This window comes from Augochlora pura, chromosome 7, assembly GCF_028453695.1.
Source record: "Augochlora pura isolate Apur16 chromosome 7, APUR_v2.2.1, whole genome shotgun sequence".
NCBI lineage: Eukaryota > Metazoa > Arthropoda > Insecta > Hymenoptera > Halictidae > Augochlora > Augochlora pura.
In genome coordinates, this window is record NC_135778.1 from 30,327,112 (window position 1) to 30,345,850 (window position 18,739).

General features: G+C 36.2%; 1 protein-coding gene and 1 long non-coding RNA gene across 2 annotated transcripts in view; one reads left to right on the forward strand and one right to left on the reverse strand.

The window, feature by feature from the left end:
* The window catches only part of LOC144472747 (uncharacterized), a 110,166-nt gene that overhangs the window by 62,414 nt on the left and 29,013 nt on the right, over window positions 1–18,739 (forward strand). The gene's annotated exons all lie outside the window — the stretch shown is intronic.
* Window positions 14,188–14,722, reverse strand: LOC144472721 (uncharacterized). Its single transcript, XR_013494455.1, has 2 exons — window positions 14,509–14,722; window positions 14,188–14,387 (listed from the first exon to the last, which is right to left on the reverse strand). It is a non-coding gene; the product is annotated as an uncharacterized LOC144472721 (long non-coding RNA).

Below are 18,739 nucleotides of genomic sequence, written 5' to 3' on the forward strand. Positions count from 1 at the left end.
GCAAACGTTTTTTACAATATCTTTTTTTAAACAATTCGCCGCTACATGACCAAATGCTTGACATTTAAAACATTTCACGCCGCGATTTCGCGATGGACAGTTCGTCCTATAGTGGCCTTCCATACCGCAATTAAAACATCTGATAGAATTTTTTGGTACTTCCCTACTCTCGTATCCCTCGACTCCCGATGCTGGAAACCTCTCGTTCTCCCTTGATGGTCGCAATGCCCTTTCCTCTGTTCTCCATGGACTAAACGTATTTTCTTGTTTCTTCGTGTAAGGATACGTCGTCGGCAAGGATTTCTCGTACAGTGACACCTTCCCGAACGCCTCCAACAATGATTTCTTCGTGTTCAGCCTCTGAGCACGAGCAATATTTCTTAATGTGAAATCCGGAATTCCCTCAATCATATAGTCCACTGCCTCTCCGTCACTCAAGCCAATACGATTCGCCATAATGACTTTTTCATGTATATATTGCATAAACGTTTCTTCTCGTCTCCAAATACGCCGCTCGAATTCTTGCCGCAAATGAATCTTACTCGGCTCATAATAGAACATTTCTCTTAAACCTCCCAAAAGTTCTTCGATGTTCATTACGATGCACTCGGGTTTTGAATGGAACCACTCGAACGCTTTCCCTTTTAATCGTGATGAAATGGCAAGTTTTAATACATCATCTGTAATTTGGTAACTTGCTCTCAGTAACTGTACTTGCTTTTCCCACGTTTCATACTTTTCACTGTTGCCGTCAAAATAATTTAGCATATCCGCCACCATCGGTGCAGTCAAACGCGATGTGGTCTCACATTGCATCGGTTGAGGTGCATTAATCGCCTGATTATTGTCATTCATTGTCAAAATTTGCATCCGTTTTAAAAATTCAATTTCCCTACGTGCCAAATCTAATTCATCTTCTTTCAATTTCTTTTCTGCTCGGCAAAGTTCAATCTCCCGCTGCATATTAGTCCGTTCAAGCTCGATACTTGTTGTCGCCCTCGATCGTCCAACTATATCTTTTTCTACATCTATCGGTTCCCTGGTATGGTCTTCTGCCCAGCTACCCGACGGGTCAGCTTCCATCAACCGATTTATCAATTCGCTTTTCACGCCTGACGAACTCAACCCTAAAATTCGTAATTTTTCCTTCAATTCCGCTACGGAAAATTCACTGGCAGCTTTCGTCGGTAGACTCATTGTAATATCTTATCTTGAATCTTTTTGTCGTTTTAATCCCAAATATAACTTTTATTTTTCGAGGATAACCTTCACTTTCTTGTGACACGGACGAGCCCCCAATTTGTAGGATTATTTTGAAAGAGTTATATTCTACGTGTCTCCGTGGAAATAATCATTCAAAAAGACTGAGCACCTTCTTTTAACAACAACAAAATAACAGTTTATTCACGATTTTTCACAATTCACAACCACGACAAAAACTTCTATACGTCACGATTCTTCTTCGAATACTCCGATTCTCACCGCTCGTTCGTCCACTCTCTTGTCGCTCATTCCTACACTCTTTTGTCGCTCGTTCCTTCACTCTTACTCACTTTTGTACAAATTATCCTATTCTCTCTCTCTCTCTCACACACACACACACACACATTCATACTCTTTCGCTCTGCCTCACTCGATCCCACTATCACATAACCCAAACGCTCTTATTCTACACCCCACAATATATTGTATTCATGATATTCGACGATAAATAACTTTCCGATTTTACAATCGCGATTCTTACTTTCATTCATCGTGTGCTACATTGTTGGTACAAGCAGTGAAAAGGTTGCACATTTTCACTGCATAAATATACCACTATAACCGTAGTATACGATGATGACTAATTTTCTATTTTTACTGACACGATCCTCAGCCTCCTCTCTTGTTGCACACCGGGTGCAACATAGTTGTGAAGAAGCTGTTAAAATACTGCAAATTTACTTTAGAACCTTCGAGTGCTACAATATATGACCAATCGTGATGTACGACGATCTAATTTTACTAACGCGATTCTAATTTTCCGTTATTTTAGTACAGATTGTGCTACATTGTTGTTAACACACTGTGAAAACACTGCGGAACGTTATAACAGTTTGTAGTAAATAAATATACTGCAATCGCTGTATACGACGATGAATAATTTGCTATTTTTAGAAAGCGCAGGCTTTCCTCTATCCATACATCATGTGCTACATCGTATTGAACAAGTAATTAAAAGACTGCAAATTTACGCTGTAATCATTGTATACGATGATAAATATTTTTCTAAATTTCATAACACGATCCTCAAACGCCCTTCTTTTCTCACAGCTTCTGCTACATCGTTTTAAGCAATCTTTACGCGAACCTGTTGAAATCCTAATTCTACAATATAAAAACACTGTGTAATCACGGCATATTATGATCAAAAATTGTTTAAATTTCCTAACACAACCCTTAGGTACCATTATTTCCTCACATCTTCTGCTACATTGTATTAAACGGTCAACTAACGATTTGCTATGCATATCGATCAAATAAGCCTTATCGAGGGATTTATAAATACATTTAACAATCCTGTACACGGTCCAATAATTCCTTAATCAGATCGTCATGATGCCGAGGCATAATTGACACAATCTGCAACATTGTTTTGCACAATCATGCAAAAAGTGTCGTCGATCTCCGCTGGACCGATCGAAACGCTTTCGAAAGCGTCTCGATAGTAAAATTGCGCAAAAATTAGCAGCGTGAGAAGGAAATGGCGAACGACTCTCTATAAAAATTATGTTCCACGGATATCTACCTGCGAGCATATCAAAGTGGTTAAGAAAGGAAGCCCTCCCCCACCACCGATGTTCATTTTTCCGCGTAAAAAATGCGCGGACACACGCCCTCGTGGATTTTACGGCGAACCGCGCGCTAGATTTTATATTTAGGAAGCCACCATGTAACCCTAGAACTACTGAATTAGGTTAGAACGAAAATACTGGCACCCACGCACAAGACTCTCGCGCGTCTCTACCAGTTATGCGTTTGTTTATTCCGAAATTCTTACGGTTTTTCAGCGGCCGCTGCGCGCGCGTTACGTAAATCGACCAAGACGCGCCACGTTTCTCCCATTCGGTTAAATCGTTGATACGAATGTTACATGACACCGACACCGCGAAATGAAGTTTTTCTTTTTCTGCCCGAGGAAATTTAGTTTCCACGATCGAGCTCGTTACTGCTCGTTTCGGATACGAGTTTCTCTTCGACCGTGACGACAGATTTTCGCAGATTCAGCTTTTATTAGGTTTTCATTCAGTTTGAACAGTTTTTGACAAGTTTCGCTACGCTATTTCTAGGCATTTTTACAGCGATTAAGAAGATATTAAAAAGAAACTGTATATATAGGGAGACGGATATTAATCTATAAATGAAAATAACTCGTTAATTATACGCTGCGTAAAAAAGGTTACCCAAAGAAGTTAAATGATTTCGTTGGTGCTACAAGGTTAACTTTGATTTTTCAAACGGCGTAATTCTGATTACACACATCGTTCGGAACAAATAATATTAAACGTCGCGTTTTAAAAAATTATTACTTAACGAGATATTTGCAACAATCGTATTAAACGTTGCATACAGTTTTGAATGATATTTTATTTCAAAGCGATGTAGCTATTATAATTTGAATTTCCGCTGCGAAAACACTCCAAGTGCAGCTTGCTTTGCCTCAATTGTGTAAAAATAAAAGGATAACTCAAATTTTGGATTGAAAATTATCAATAATTCTTGCACGAATAAAGAATTAATAATTCGAATAAGGATTGAATTATTGGAATAAAGAATTAATTATCCGAATAAAAACTAAATTATTCAAATAAGAATTAATTACTCGAATAAAGACTTAATTATTCGAGTCTTAATTTTCCAATAAAGAATTATTTGAATACGGGATCAACCGATTAAAGAATTACTCGAATACATATTAATCGAATAAAATATTATTCGAATAATGAAATAATTATTGAATCAATGAATGAATCGAATAGAACGATTCGACTAACGAATTGTTCAAGTGAATATTACAGAATAATTTATGACGAATTCTACTCGAATAAAACATTCGACTAATCCAAAGATCTGTCCTAGCTGTTGCTCGTATACAGAGTGGCGATTAATTCCGCGACGATCAAATTCGAACGCCGCACCCTTAATTTTCAGGGATCCTCTTGGCGAAGCAGCCATATTCATTTGAATTAGCGTATATGGCGATGGGAGGAGGGTATGTCGGTTCCCTATCCACGATCCCCGATCGCGAGAGAGCCTCTTTGGAAAGGTTGGAACCGATCGAGTGGGATACGAAGGTGGGTATTGGCCAGGGGGTGGGAGAATTTCCACGTCGAGAGAGCTGCCAATCGCGATCGGCGGGCCTTACCTGCGACCACAATTGCTCATGCATCCAGAAACAGATAGCTCGGCTGGAATAATAGCTGCCTCTCTCTCTCTCTCTCCCCCTTTCTCCCTGAACCCCCACCCCCGCAGTGACCGAGCACCGACGTCGGCTATCATGCATTTACATTCGGACATACCCGCCGGGAAAAGTTTTACTACTGGCGTCTCTCGATTCGTCCAATCAAAGTTCCAGAGGGAGAGCTTGTGCAAGTGACAGGTAGCGTAACGCCGGTGTCCCTCATTTGCCGCGACGCTTTTTGCCACGTTGATCGTTACTATCGCTGCTCTGTTATGCCAAAAGATTGCATGTTCAGGCATTTCTTTGCACGCCGGACACGTTGCGTACAGGTGCTCGGGACACGTGCACGCGCGACCCCCTTCCCCCACTACGGCGATTCGGGAGATTTTAATCCGAGTATCGCGCGATCCTTGTTCCGATTCGAAATACGGTGGAATCTCATGTAATTATTATTTATCGTGGTTGTTACTCGTTTACGGAAAACAAGAATCCCTTTAGAAAAGATTACAGATTGTCCGTAGGCGTTAACAAGACCAGATGCACCTGACGTTCGAAACACGCTGAGGCAGAATGCAATTGTTTTTAATAGACGTTAACGCTTCTAAAAGTCTTTTTTAACACGTTTGCTATCAGCGTTACTATAGTGCACAGTTATATTCTGTTTATCGTGTAAAATACTTAAAAAATATGTAAACATATATTATATATATACATATATGCGATGTATAAAATACTTACAGAATATAATAAGAATGCCATCAAACAAAAACTTTAAATTCATTAAATATCACGCTACGTGTTACAGTTCTAAATAATTATATCCACATGACTAGTTTGATGTTCTTTACGTGAAATACACCGTGGTTGTCATAATCTACCATATCAGACAAAATCACGAGTTTCACATTTTTCTATTTTAAAATTGTTGAGGCACTTTCGTAGAAAATAATTAAATAAATATCTTAAATCAAGAGTATATGATAGTAAAAATAGTAAAGTAAAAGTTTAGCCTTGTTATTTCTATAAAGCATCACGTGTCAGCCACATTGAGGGCTTGGTAGCTTTAGGGCTTTTGGTAGGACTTTGATCGCAAATGAGACATGAAGTAAAATATGGCGCTGTTAACAGTAAATTTACCGAGCACTAAAAATAACCAGCGTGTACAGTTTTATAAAAATGATCTGCTAATTTTACCTAGACTCAGTGCCATTCCAGTTATAAACTATGTTCGAATTAAGGAATTTACTCAGTCACTGATCATCATCTGCCAATTTTCACAGTAAAATTATGTAGTATATTTTAACAGTAAACAAGATAAAGTTGAACGTACGATAATCATAATAATGGTCATCAAGTTCCATTGGAAAATATACGCACGTAATTGTAAATATCATTGTTTCTCACATCTGTTGATCTGCTTCCGCATGGATGAATAAGGAAAACAGTGGAATGCTTGGGCAACAGAGCAGTTAATTGTTCATCGCACTAGATTCATATTAAAGCTACTCAGACTGCAATGTGACTGATGTTAGTCATCACACTTCATTACGATATTTTCTTAGTGTAGACAAGGTACAGTATCCCAACACTTTAGAGAAAGAAATTTGTATTAAAATTGGATATTTTTCTAGGTTTTTCACAGTATTTGTTGTAATATATGTATGCTTGTATTGTGAGATTGTATTTGACGACGAGGGTGCATGAGGTTATGTTACGTTCGAGCGCGTGGGGAGCGAAGATGAAGTATGATTAGGATCAAGAAATTAGGTGTTAAGTAGCTGGTATGAATGGAGTGAAAGTGGTGTAAGAATGAATGTTTCAAATTAACGGCGAATGAGCTCAGTCGGATTCCAGAGTCAGTTGAGAGACCGTATTATGTATGTGGAAAGAGAGTGAGAGGGTAACTTCTAACTTAAAACAAAAAGAAGATAGACCACCTGTATATCCATTACTGATTCGCATTAATATTCGCACATCTTTTAAAACGCAGCAATTTGTTCAAATCTGCATTAAACCCTTTGAATCCTTTTTAGAGGGACTAATGTACTAGACAATGGACTAAACTAGTTTATTATAATTCTGTTATTATTTGAAGTCGCAAAACAAAATTGAGAAACTTTCCTTTCCTATCATTTTTATAAAATTTAATCTAATTTAAAATGAATTTAAACAATACATTTTATATATTTTCGTTACGGGTTCAAATGAGAAAGTTGAGAAAACAGCATTTTATAATTCTTTTATCATGTCAACAAATTGAAATTTTCGAAAATAATTTTTTAGCCATTGTCTAGTAAACGAATCCTTTTAACATCCTCCCAAAAATTTAGATCGCTTGGCTCAATTACAAATAAGATATTCCATTTTGAAATATGTGAGAATACATTTTTTATCTACTGTAAATATCGAGTAAGATGTATCGGTGCAACAAATTTTGTCTTTTACAAAGGAAACAAGCGGGAAATGTGCCCGAACTTCCTACAGTACCAGATCGATGGTCATACGTCTTGTTGCCGACCTTCTGTCAAGCTGATATGACTTGCGAATCGTAAAACGAGATGCGGATTAGCACAATTTTGACTCATGGTACTTTATGAGTCACACGCGTGGTAAAACTGTTCTGTTTCTTAATATTCGTGACTCATGGAGGCGTGCGTGGTGTTCTGGAATGAAATCGGCGAACTTTTCTACTTTCATTGACAATTTATTGTATACATCTCGATAATACAATAATCATAATTAGTTACGATAGACGACTTTGCTCGTTTCAACTAAAATCGTATAAAAATGGAAAATGTTATTTGAAACACGAATGAATACAATTCTATTTTACTTAAAGGCATAGTGTTTCAAATATTGTTGTTGTATCGATAACGTTTATTTTATGTGTCAACCAATTTGAGACATCATGAAAACAATACAATTTGCAACTAATAAGACTAAATGCAACTAATAAGACTAAATGTGTATTATAACTATTTTTTATTTTTCTGCAAAGCACACACTTAAATGAAGAAAAGTAAATTCTTTTTATATTTTTAGTTGCGTTTTCCGTTGATTAAATTTTTGTTGTAAATACACGTATCGGTTTATTTAAATGAACAAATGCGCAAGGGAATTCTTTATCCAGCAACCAAAGTGATTATTTAACCAAACGTTAAAAAATTATGTATCGTACTAATTTACATACTTTGCAAATTACAAAACATAAAACAATAAAACCGTGGCCTGAAGCAGTATAAAAATTCATATATGTAAATCTATGTATATGTATTCCCATTTAATCATGAATTGATCAATCCTTGGACTCTTGAGTATTTGGGTTAAGTCTGAGTTATATGCTCAAAAAAGGAATTATATTATTGCCATTTTATTCAATTGGATCTGGGTTATGTTTGAATTGGGTCTCGATTAGGTCTTTAAAAAAGGAACTATTCTTTCTACGTTTAATATTGTTTAATTTTGTTCAACTGGATCTAGGTTATATTTCGAATGGATCAGGGTTAGGTTCTAAACAAACTATTATATTATTGCTACTTAATTTTATTAGACGTGGGTTAGGTTTTTAAAAAAGAAACTATTTTATTATATCTATTTTATTCAAATGGATATAGGTTATATTTGGATTAATTCAGACTTGGGTCATAAACAAACTATTATATTATTGCTGTTTTATTTCTTTGGGTCTGGATTATATTTGGACTCGGTCTATGTTAAATCTTAGACCAAGAAATATATTTACATAAGGTCTGATCTAAGTCCGAAGCAAAGAAACTGTCATATATAATAAATTAATGTAATCTTAAAATTTATTATAAATTTCTATACGTGTAACCTTAAATGTTAATAGAAAATTTAATTTGATCTTATTTCTATAAATGCACCTACAAATTTCAAAACTTGCGTATATAAATCTAAGATTCATTAAACGCTTACAAATAAATTTACGTCACCTATAGATTTATAAACTTTATATTATAATATAATATAATATATATTTTTACACGATTTGTTCAGAAAAATCGAATGTTTCCTTGTAACAAATTCTCTTAAATAATGACCAAAATATTTTCTAGATCCCTTGAGTTATATATTTACCAAACATTCATATAACATTACAGCTTTATTATGGCATTTATGGTCGTTTGTATTCGCATACCCATGAACGACGGTGTACCTCGCCCTCTCTATCATTTCGTACGCATGATAACGTTCTGTGTCCGATAAATCGGCGATAAAGATCACGGGAACCAGCTCGATTTTCCCGTGAACCAAAACTAAAGGGAGCAGAAACGCTGGACCACCTTACAGTTAGGCCAATCGACTCGCCCACGCGCCGCGCCGCTCCGTTGAAATCTGAAAGGAATACCGGGCACCGACTACCAATACCGTTAAACGGCTCTCGCGCCTTTTTCTCCGTGGAACTATTCGAGGCGTGCTGCTTTTAATTTGGCAATGACGCAACTCGCGCACACCTCTGCCGCTCGTGTGGGCGTTCTCTATTAACCCGGGGCGAAGTTACGGCCATATCCAACAGCGAGCATTGCCGCAACTGTCACGAACGTTACGATGGACCTCGTTGCGCACTGTCAAAGCGACGGCGACGATCCTGTCATTGGAAGCGACGAGCGGCCGCGGTAGACGACTTTGCAACAAGGTCTGGTTCGTCGTAGTGAAATAGCAGGTCGTAAATGGCAGCGCGTCGTTTACTGGAGAATGTCTCGATAGTTGGTTCTAGCAGATTACTGCTGATAGTGATTGTCAGAGGCTGATCAGCCAACCGAGCGTTTTTATGCGGTATGCAAATTGTCTGCATTAACTAGTGTCGATATATGGAAAATACAGTGTCGTTCTAAAGCGTTGCCAATTTATCAGAAACTACGAAATGTAATGTGTATTTTTATTGTTAAACGATTATTGTGAAATTCTATTGCGACTGTGTGTATATGTATTGTACCTTGATAACGTCAAATCGAACAATTTAGGTATTTCGAACGATTATTGTCGTAATCGTTTTGTTGCCCTTACGATTGCCAGAAGTTCTTTTTCCATAATGGAATAATTTCGTTCAGCGGGATTAAGTGTTCGTGATACGAAATTACAAGGTAGGTTATCTTGGAATAAGAAGGTGAATGAATTAGAAAAGACAGGGTATTCGAGGATTGGTCTGGAGCAGTTTTTGTTTGAGGTCTTTGAAAGCGATTTCTTGGTCAACTGTCCATCTAAGTGGTTCGTTCTTTTTCGTAAGGATCGTGGGATGTTTAGAGATTTTTGCAAAGTTTTTAACGAATTTTCTATAATATCCTGTTGGTCCTAGAAAAGCTTTTATTTGGATGGGGGTTTTGAAAAGAGGAATCTGATGGTTCCGTAATATTTTTATCTAGCATTTCCCGAATTTCTCAATTAATTTCTGCTTTATAGCATTCCGGTGGTTTATAATATTTTATGTTAATGGTTTGACGATTTTTAATAGTAACTTCGTGTTGAGTTAGAGAAGCGCAGAGTAAGGGATCCGAATTCAAAGTGAAAACTTTGTTATATGTTGCTATAATTTTTCTGATTTTGTCCCGATAATTGTTGTCAATATGATTAAGCCGTAATTTGTCAATGAGTTGGGGTATTCGATTGGAGTCTAAAGATTTTGTTTCAATGTTAGATGTTGTCAAAGGTTGCTTACCAGTTTTGATGAACATTACGTAGCAAGGATGATTATCAATAATTTTGATGTGGTGCATATGGTTGCCTGGTTGTACCTCTATTTCCTCGGGTGTTTCCGGTAATTTTATTGTTGTACCATTTAGTGTTATCGATTTGTTAGTAATTTGAAACTGATATTTTTCAAGAAATGGTAATCCGAATATTCCATTATCGATTAGTGGTAACTCGTTAGGTATTATTGGGAAAGGGTGTTTAATCTGTAGGAAAGGAATGTGCGTCATGTAATGGATAGGAAGCTTATCTCGTCCCAGTTGAATATGTTTTGTTTCTGTAAATCTTATCTTGGTCGGTGCGTCGCGTTCTTTGATAAGATTCACTCCTGCTCATGTGTCAAGTAAAAATCGTCATACTCTTCTTGTGGGGTCTTGTTTGCACCGTATGTGTTGTAGTCTTCCTGCTGTGTAATATATCCTTGCGATATTTTGTCTCTATCGTTTTGTTTAGGTGATTCACACGCGATAGGAGTTTTTCGTGCTATCGCTGTAGAAAATTTTTATACTAAAAACAATTGTCCTTCGCGTGTCCGGATCGTTAGCAAAAGTTGCAAGTAAGTGTACGTGGCTGGACTAGTCTTTCAGGCCGCCTAATAGGGACGAGGTTCGGTCTTTGGATAGGTCTCGCAAAATGAGGTAGGTTTCGTGGTATATGTGCGTATTGCTTCTTCTTCTCCCTCTGTGATGGCGATGCGTTGTGCAGTGGCGTTAGAACGTTTCACCTGAACTGCATAAAGAAGTTCGCTCAGCGCCTGTCGAAATCTTACACTTTATTGCGTTACCGATTCTTCGAATCCCTGTTGGGTCGAGAGCAATTTGTTGCGGCAACAACGTTGGTGGTGGCCGGTGTAGACACCTGCGCGTTCTCAATATTTAATAAAGTTGTTCATAAGTTTCAATATTATGATATCGAATGCATCTCTCGGCGTTTTCAGTGATTTTCTCTGCTACGACAAGCTTCAGCAGGATGAGCGATTCGTTACAGGCGACAGGGGCAAACTTTACCTGTTTAATAAAACCTTCCACCCCCATATCGCCCTTTCCCCGTAGAACCTTGATACTGCGTAATGTTTCGTTGGCTCGGCTCAATATGATTTGATTTTGTTTAGCTGCCGGTCCTTATCTCGTCAACGATGCAAACGGTCGTTCTTCAGGATGGTCCTCATCATTGTCTTCGGTGATGGCTGCTTTATCAGAAATCGTATTTAGTCCCAACGAAGCGAATGCCTGTCGAAATTCGTTTGTTTGCACTTCAATTATTGGTTAGATACGATCTTCAATATTGTGCTAATTAGCATAGATGAAATTTATTCAAGTTTATTGAAGATTTAACAATTCTTTTAATAGTAGTGAGAGTTGAGGTGGAGCTTGTATACTTTTGGGCGGCACTATACGTAGAAATTTCTTTCCTTAATCGCTGGATACAGATTTCATGCAAAATTTATGAAATATGAACATTATTAATTTCTTCTACATCGAAATAAAGTTTATTTCTTTTTTTATCAAAGTCTAGAGACAAAAGTACATAAATACATTATACATTACATTAGTCCAAAAAAAAGTATCGCAACACAGCTCTTTTTTCCCAAATTTTGTTCCTGACGCAATATACTACAGTGGGACTGAAACTTTACACGACTTTCCAAACATTTCTGATGATCTGGCGAGGAAGCATTTCCAACAAAAGTTGTTCAGTCTTCCCCGTTCTACAAATATCCATATAAAAATTTCAAAAAGAAATTCTTTTGTCATAACAAATACAGTATTTACGATTAGACCGCGGTATTTTATAGAAAATAAACATTAGCTCGGATCGATCGCAAAAAATACTCTTTCATTAACCAGTCGTGTCCATTAAAAATAATGCATCGATATTTTGAAATACTCTGAATCGTTCTTTCTTCTTTTTTCTGTTAAATTACAACTACTCAATTTTGCCATAATTACCATTCTACCTGGCGTCGTCGTATAATTTTCCACTTCGTTCCGAAAGTGGGTGGAGGAGATGCTCTAAATAGTGAAATTGATGGCGGCACGTACACGCGTATTCTCTCTTCTTGTTGCCGGCATAACCACGCTCATGGGATTTCAGAGGAAACGATAACTTAGCGAGCGAGTTTGTAAGTAACTGTTAAGTAATGATCCATGTATGCGCTGCGAGGTGAACGTTGTCGTCGTCATCGTCGTCGCCGCACTGGATTCTTAACTGTAGTTGTTAGTCATCAAGGAATTCGCGGGAAAAATTGCGAGCTTGTTATGCGTGGCACGCCCAGCGTATTTCTTTCCTGTTTCTTTTTTTTTTTATCGCTCACCGTACTGATCGATTGTTATTGATGCTGGATAAAAGCGCTCGATCGAAGCGAAGTCGGCCGACGGTTGTTTTGCTCCAGGCTTCAGCAAACGCTGTCCATCGAAAGCGAAAAATATACGTGTCGAACAGAGTTCAGCATTATTCAAATTGCTTCAAATATTTATGCAAAATAATTATTCGAGTGAATAAGCTTTAGTCGAATATTTTAGCCAAGCAGCAAATACGCTGTTGTTCCTAACAAATGATTCTATGTTTCCGAATAATTCTTCATTTGTTGTTCGAATAAATTATTCAAATAGAGCTTGTAAAATTATTCGAATAACAAAACGAATTTCTTACGTAATGTCGTGCGTCATACGTTATTGTGCGTAACTGAAGAGTCTAAGAAACTTTAAAATTTTTAATGATATTTAAACAAAAATTTTTGTGTTAGAAATAATGGAAAATAAACGTATTGAAGTATACATGTAGTACTTTTTTTATTTTTGTTCGTGTGTCGGTAAAGATGTAAAAATTACTGTGGACTTATAGCTATTGGCAACACTGTAGGTGACTTGCTTAAGCTGAGACACTGTGTATATTTAAAAGAAGAACTTCAGAAAATATTATATTTGTAGATTTTTATTATTAGAATATACACACCTTTCAAAAAATATTGGAACACCTGCTGTTTTAGTATAAATTGCAATTTTTATTCAGTTTATGTAATATTTCATGTATAGTATTAAGTTTCATTACATTGTGCTGTCGAAGGTACATATTAATTTATAAGTGTTTGTCATTTACGCTAACAATTTATAATAACTTAAACTTTTAGTTAAAACTTTTGAGATTTAAATTTTTGAAAGTTAAAGAAGGCAATTTTGATTGTGTTTACAGTGATAACTACAAGTGAAATTAATAATCATTTACGTAGTCATAATACAATTCTTAAATTAATAATAGATATAAACATAAAGGATTTTCCAAAACAATCGTACAAACCAGAAATTAAATATAAATTGTATATCAATATTAATAAATTCTCGCAATGCCTTCTCAATTTTGTATACTCGATTTATTCACTTCTGCTACAAATGCATAAAATCCGCGGTAAACATATACAATACATACGTAGTATGCATATATTATACATATAGCCTGTCGAGTCGTCACTTTAAAATTCGTCTTTATTCCACCTATTCATTATGGAATCGCAAAAGAATTCCCTTTACATTGGAAACGCGCAATGAGAACAGAGATGGAAGAAATAGTATTATTAGGTCGGAAACTACGAAACAGACGTTGAATGAAAATAATAAACAACATTTTTCACATTGTTTATTATATTCAATCGAGATAACTTCCATTGACATCTACGACTTTCTGCCAACGATTAGGCAAGTCATATATGCCCTTTTGAGAAAAATCTTCATTTTTAGAGTTAATGAACAATTCAAAGTCTTTTACAATAACGTTTTGGTTACTATATATTTTTTCTCTTAAAAATAATTCATAATTTTTGTTCGATATTCGAAATTTTTGCAACTATTATCGAGCATTCTTTCCATTGGTGGATCCATCTCCGAATGCATGATTAACCCTTTTGTTGGGGATGCCGACTGTAGTCGGTGTCCGCGTGACATGCTGTGTATATGGGTGCCGACTATAATCGGCATATGATATTATTTAAATATAATATACATAACACAATATAATACGAGAAAATACAATACGATAGAATAAAATATCATACAATACAATATTATATTATATAATACAGTATAATATAATGTAATATAAAACTATAAATGACCCGTTCCGAGGCATCACTCCAACGGAGCAAACTGCTGTAACGAAAGGATTCCTCATAGCTTAAACAGCACTATCATTCAATTTGAACTCGTACAACAAAAGTAGATGTAAGTCGCGTTTTATTTCCATCCTGTTTCGGAGAAAAATCAAATAAATATGGTATACAAATATGAAAAAAATGTTACGATATGTGTAAGAAGAAAACCTTTAAAATTTATAAATAAAAATATCGAGCGCACGTTGCAACGAACCTCTCTGAGTCGCAGCTGAACGCAGACTAAACAAAGACACCCGTTTCATAGTTTCCAATCTCATACCATTGTCTCCTTATTTATTCGCGGAGAATTATCTTATTGGGGTTTATACGAACGTTTCCGATACATCCTGTGTAGATTGACAAATACGTTCGCGGAGAAACGACATAATCCGGCGGAACGCGCGGTCTTGCGAGTTAATGAGCCTTGAATGGCCGATTGCCTGCAGACTGCACCAGAGAAGTGGTATTTCCCACAACCGTGCACCGGATGGCGGGACGCGCAATCTCCGTTCTTCGGCAACACGTCCCCGTCCGCGAATGCCTGCGACTTATTACGCGCTCTGCAATGCGAGGTGTGCCTATAAAGTAACGAAACTGATGCTGCATCACTTTTTATGCACAGTTACGATATACTGTAACAATATCTTTCTAAGAAAGCCCTACTAAAAAATCTGCTTCGAGTCTCGGTGATAGTGCTGAAATTGGTGACCTTAAAACTTCTAAGGGAAGTATACCTGTACACATATAATAATTATGTGTAGAAATACACAGTGTATCAGTATGGTTCCCTGTAAATCCTCACACTTAAAATAAAGGATTATCATTATTATATTTATTAGTATCTACATTACGTATGTTTATTAAACATTACTTGTATTACTCTACAATGCTATGTATATACATATAGGGTGCCCGAAAAGTCTCTCGCAATCGAGAAATGGTGGGTTCCTAAGGTCATTTGAAGTAACTTTTTCTTTTTCAAAAATTTTCTCCGAGGCATCATTAACGAGTTATTAAGGAAAAGATTAATATATATCATATATTATATATGAAATAGTGATATATATCATCAGTAATGTATATTTCATTGTATATTACAATGTATCACTACATTAGCAAGCGTATAAAATGCTCACACAGCATTTTAACATTCCACTACCTATTGAAGTATAAATGTTTAATGATTTCGGAGAAAAATCGAGTACCCGTGAGCTCGTAAGTTTTACAGAAATAGTTAAAGAAGCGATGAGATCTCTATTTGTGTTTAACCCTTTGTCTACTCCCGACATTTCGTAGAATCACCAAGTGCCTCATCTGTTTGAAGCAGACCTAAATCCAAGTAGGAAATTTATTCAAATGCGTGTTACATACAGAGAATGATCTCTTCGTTCGTTTTAATTAAAATTTTCTTAATCTCTTATCGGAGACCGGGTAACGACTTATACCGACCCCTTTGCTTACAAAAGAGTGACTATGCTCCGACTGGATGCAGCTAACACAGGACACGATTCAGTAGGAGACTAGTTTCCTCAGATTTCTGTGCAGTGACATTTTTAGAGCGTCCCTATAAACTCTGGAATTGAAAGATCTCTTTATGCGAATTACACATGTTTCATAAAACCTGAAACATGTAATAAAACCTGAGTTTAAACAAGTTTAACGTGAAAGATTCCGAGGGTTAGCAAATATTTTATTCTGGTAAAAATTGTGCAAATTGTTATCAATTGTGTTAATTTTTGCTATAGAAAAGATCTCGAAACAAAAATCACATAAATTCTGTCTTCTTATTCGGCGAACCACCCTTATGTATCAGGGCTTCAACTTAAAATTTTTTAAGAAAAATTGTGTTGCGGTTGTAGTAAACAGAAAAAACAATTTATTCATGCAATTTCCTTGTACAATCAGTTCGGTCTTTATTGCAACATACACAAAATGATCAATAAAGCAAACTAAATATAATTAGACTGCGGATGTTTATGCAAAATAAAAATTGTCATCATCACTTAGAAGACATGGCAGGCAAACGCAAATTTCTCTTCTCTTTTTAATACTGTTTTAAATCGTGCCTAATCATTTTTATCACAAATGCGTAAAATCCGCAAACTAATTACAATATTGTTCTTGCAGCCACGTATCTTAGAATTCTAACCTCAGAAAAGGGAAATGATAGATTCCAAAGAAGACGCTGTCGGTGAGGAAAGGTAACCGCATAGATTTCGAAGAAAAGCCGCGAATTTCAACGATTCGCTTAAAACAGGAAAAGATAACAGATATTTCGTAAAGTTTACAGTCTCGTTAGATTTAAAGCATTACCGTATACAATCCGATCGTTACAATTGCTACAGCAAGGAAGCGAGAATACTTCCGATCGACGATTTCCTCGATCCATCGGCTCGGCGCTAATCGACTTAACGTTTCACCGTCGATCTCGCAGGCGCGAAGCCAACAATGATCCTCGATTTTTCTGCGGGCAGGTTAATCGGCTGTTAAAACGGCAGCTTGTCGGCCGTGCCTCGTCCGGTTCCAGGCTGTCATGTCCCCATAGCCAGCGGAACGCTGCGCGTTGCTCCGCGAGCGTCGCAGATAAAACCTGATGCCAGAGCGGTGGAAAGTAGCTGTTGACATATCGCTGCCAGGTATTGGGACACGTCGGCCGAGTAGGCGGGCAGGCTTAACCTATGCGGGATATAATGTACGCCTCCGTGGTATCGTACACACTCGCATAAACTCGCGGCGTACTATCGCGCGAGCGCCTATGACGTTTCCTCCTATTGACAGCGACGGCGGTCGCGACGGGGTAACGGGCTGCGAATTAAATGTCAGATTCGGAATCCGCTGTTACACCTTCGGATTGTTCGCCGGCCCGAATAAATTATTAATTAACCCATTAAAAGTTACCCAATGGCCGAGATTAGCGTGGGAATGTTTTCTGGATACGTCCTATGGAAAGCTGTCAACGAACAAATGCAACTTCGTTTATGCGAACTCCAATTTGATGATTTATATTCGCTGAACTCTATCCTGACCCTTTGGATCATCTTATATAAACGAGAACTTCGATTGAAATTGATGTTAAATCATCTTAAAATCGTTTACGTGTTTAATTATGTGAGACAATTAATTATTTATTTATTTATTTAAAGAATATGCTACACTGGCATACTAAATGCACGCAACCTTGGCATAATCCGATTCATTTTAAAATTGTTGAAGTATTTAATTATTTAAGAAGATTTAATTGTTTAAAGACTATAGTTCATGAATGTACCAATAGATAAGAAATAGTATTAGAAGACAGACGCGTAACAATAGGACATCACGACTGGACAGAGTAAACATGGAGGAAAGACAATTTTATTGTCAGTAATTTTCATCCTACTTTAACAATTGTAGCATCAATGAACAGCTGAGTTTGTTCCGATTAAAATGAGTCCAACACGATATAAATCGTGCTATGTTTATGAAAATACTTATTATATTATACAAGATGAGACACGTAATTTGTACAATTGCAATAACTTTAGATTAGTTGATCGTAACAACTTGGAAACCTCTCTACTTAGACACAAGAACTCTGCTTACCTTCAAAGCAACGAATTAACAATTTTTTAATAAAATGCTTATTTTTAAAGCATGTAAAGCACCCTGTAGATTTCTTATTAATTACAATAAAATAGCTAAAATTAATCCGATTTATATCGTGTTTGGACTCATTTGAATCAGAAGAATCTCAGCTATCCATTAATGCTGCAATTACATAACTAAAGATACATTTAATGGAAATGAAATTTTCTCTATTACACGTTTATTTATTGCTGATTGCGTTGTCCATTTAAATGTCATATCTCCTTGTGCCTATCTTCTTACTTGTTTGAACTGGAGAAATGTTTTGAAAAATGACGACAGACAAAATAACGTGTAAAATAGAAATATGTACTGTTTTCAATCATCATTATTTAAGTAAAAGCAAAGGTCCATTTGATGCATCGTCACAAAAATGAGAATGTTGTTTCGAATCATACTTTTAAAAAGGAGCAACAATCGAATAAACTTTTTAATTTTATTCAAATTAATTTTTTAATTTTATTCAACCTGAATATATAACTTGACTGTATTAAATTCTTTAGTCTTATTAAAAACTGAATGTTGTTATCACGAAAAAGTGTAATCTAAAATTTTTATATAAATTACACATTTTATCGAACACTACGATTATAATTATATTATATTACCGTATTATATAATTATATTAATATAATATAAGTTCTATTATATCATATCTATATTATAATTGATTAATATAATATGATATAACTTCTCTGTATTACCATATCAGAAAACTAAAATAATTGAATAAGAACCTATTTATGTTGTGTTCCTACAACATATGCAGATCATTTGTTGACGAACATTAATCCAGCAAGTATTCGACGCACGTTGTAGTC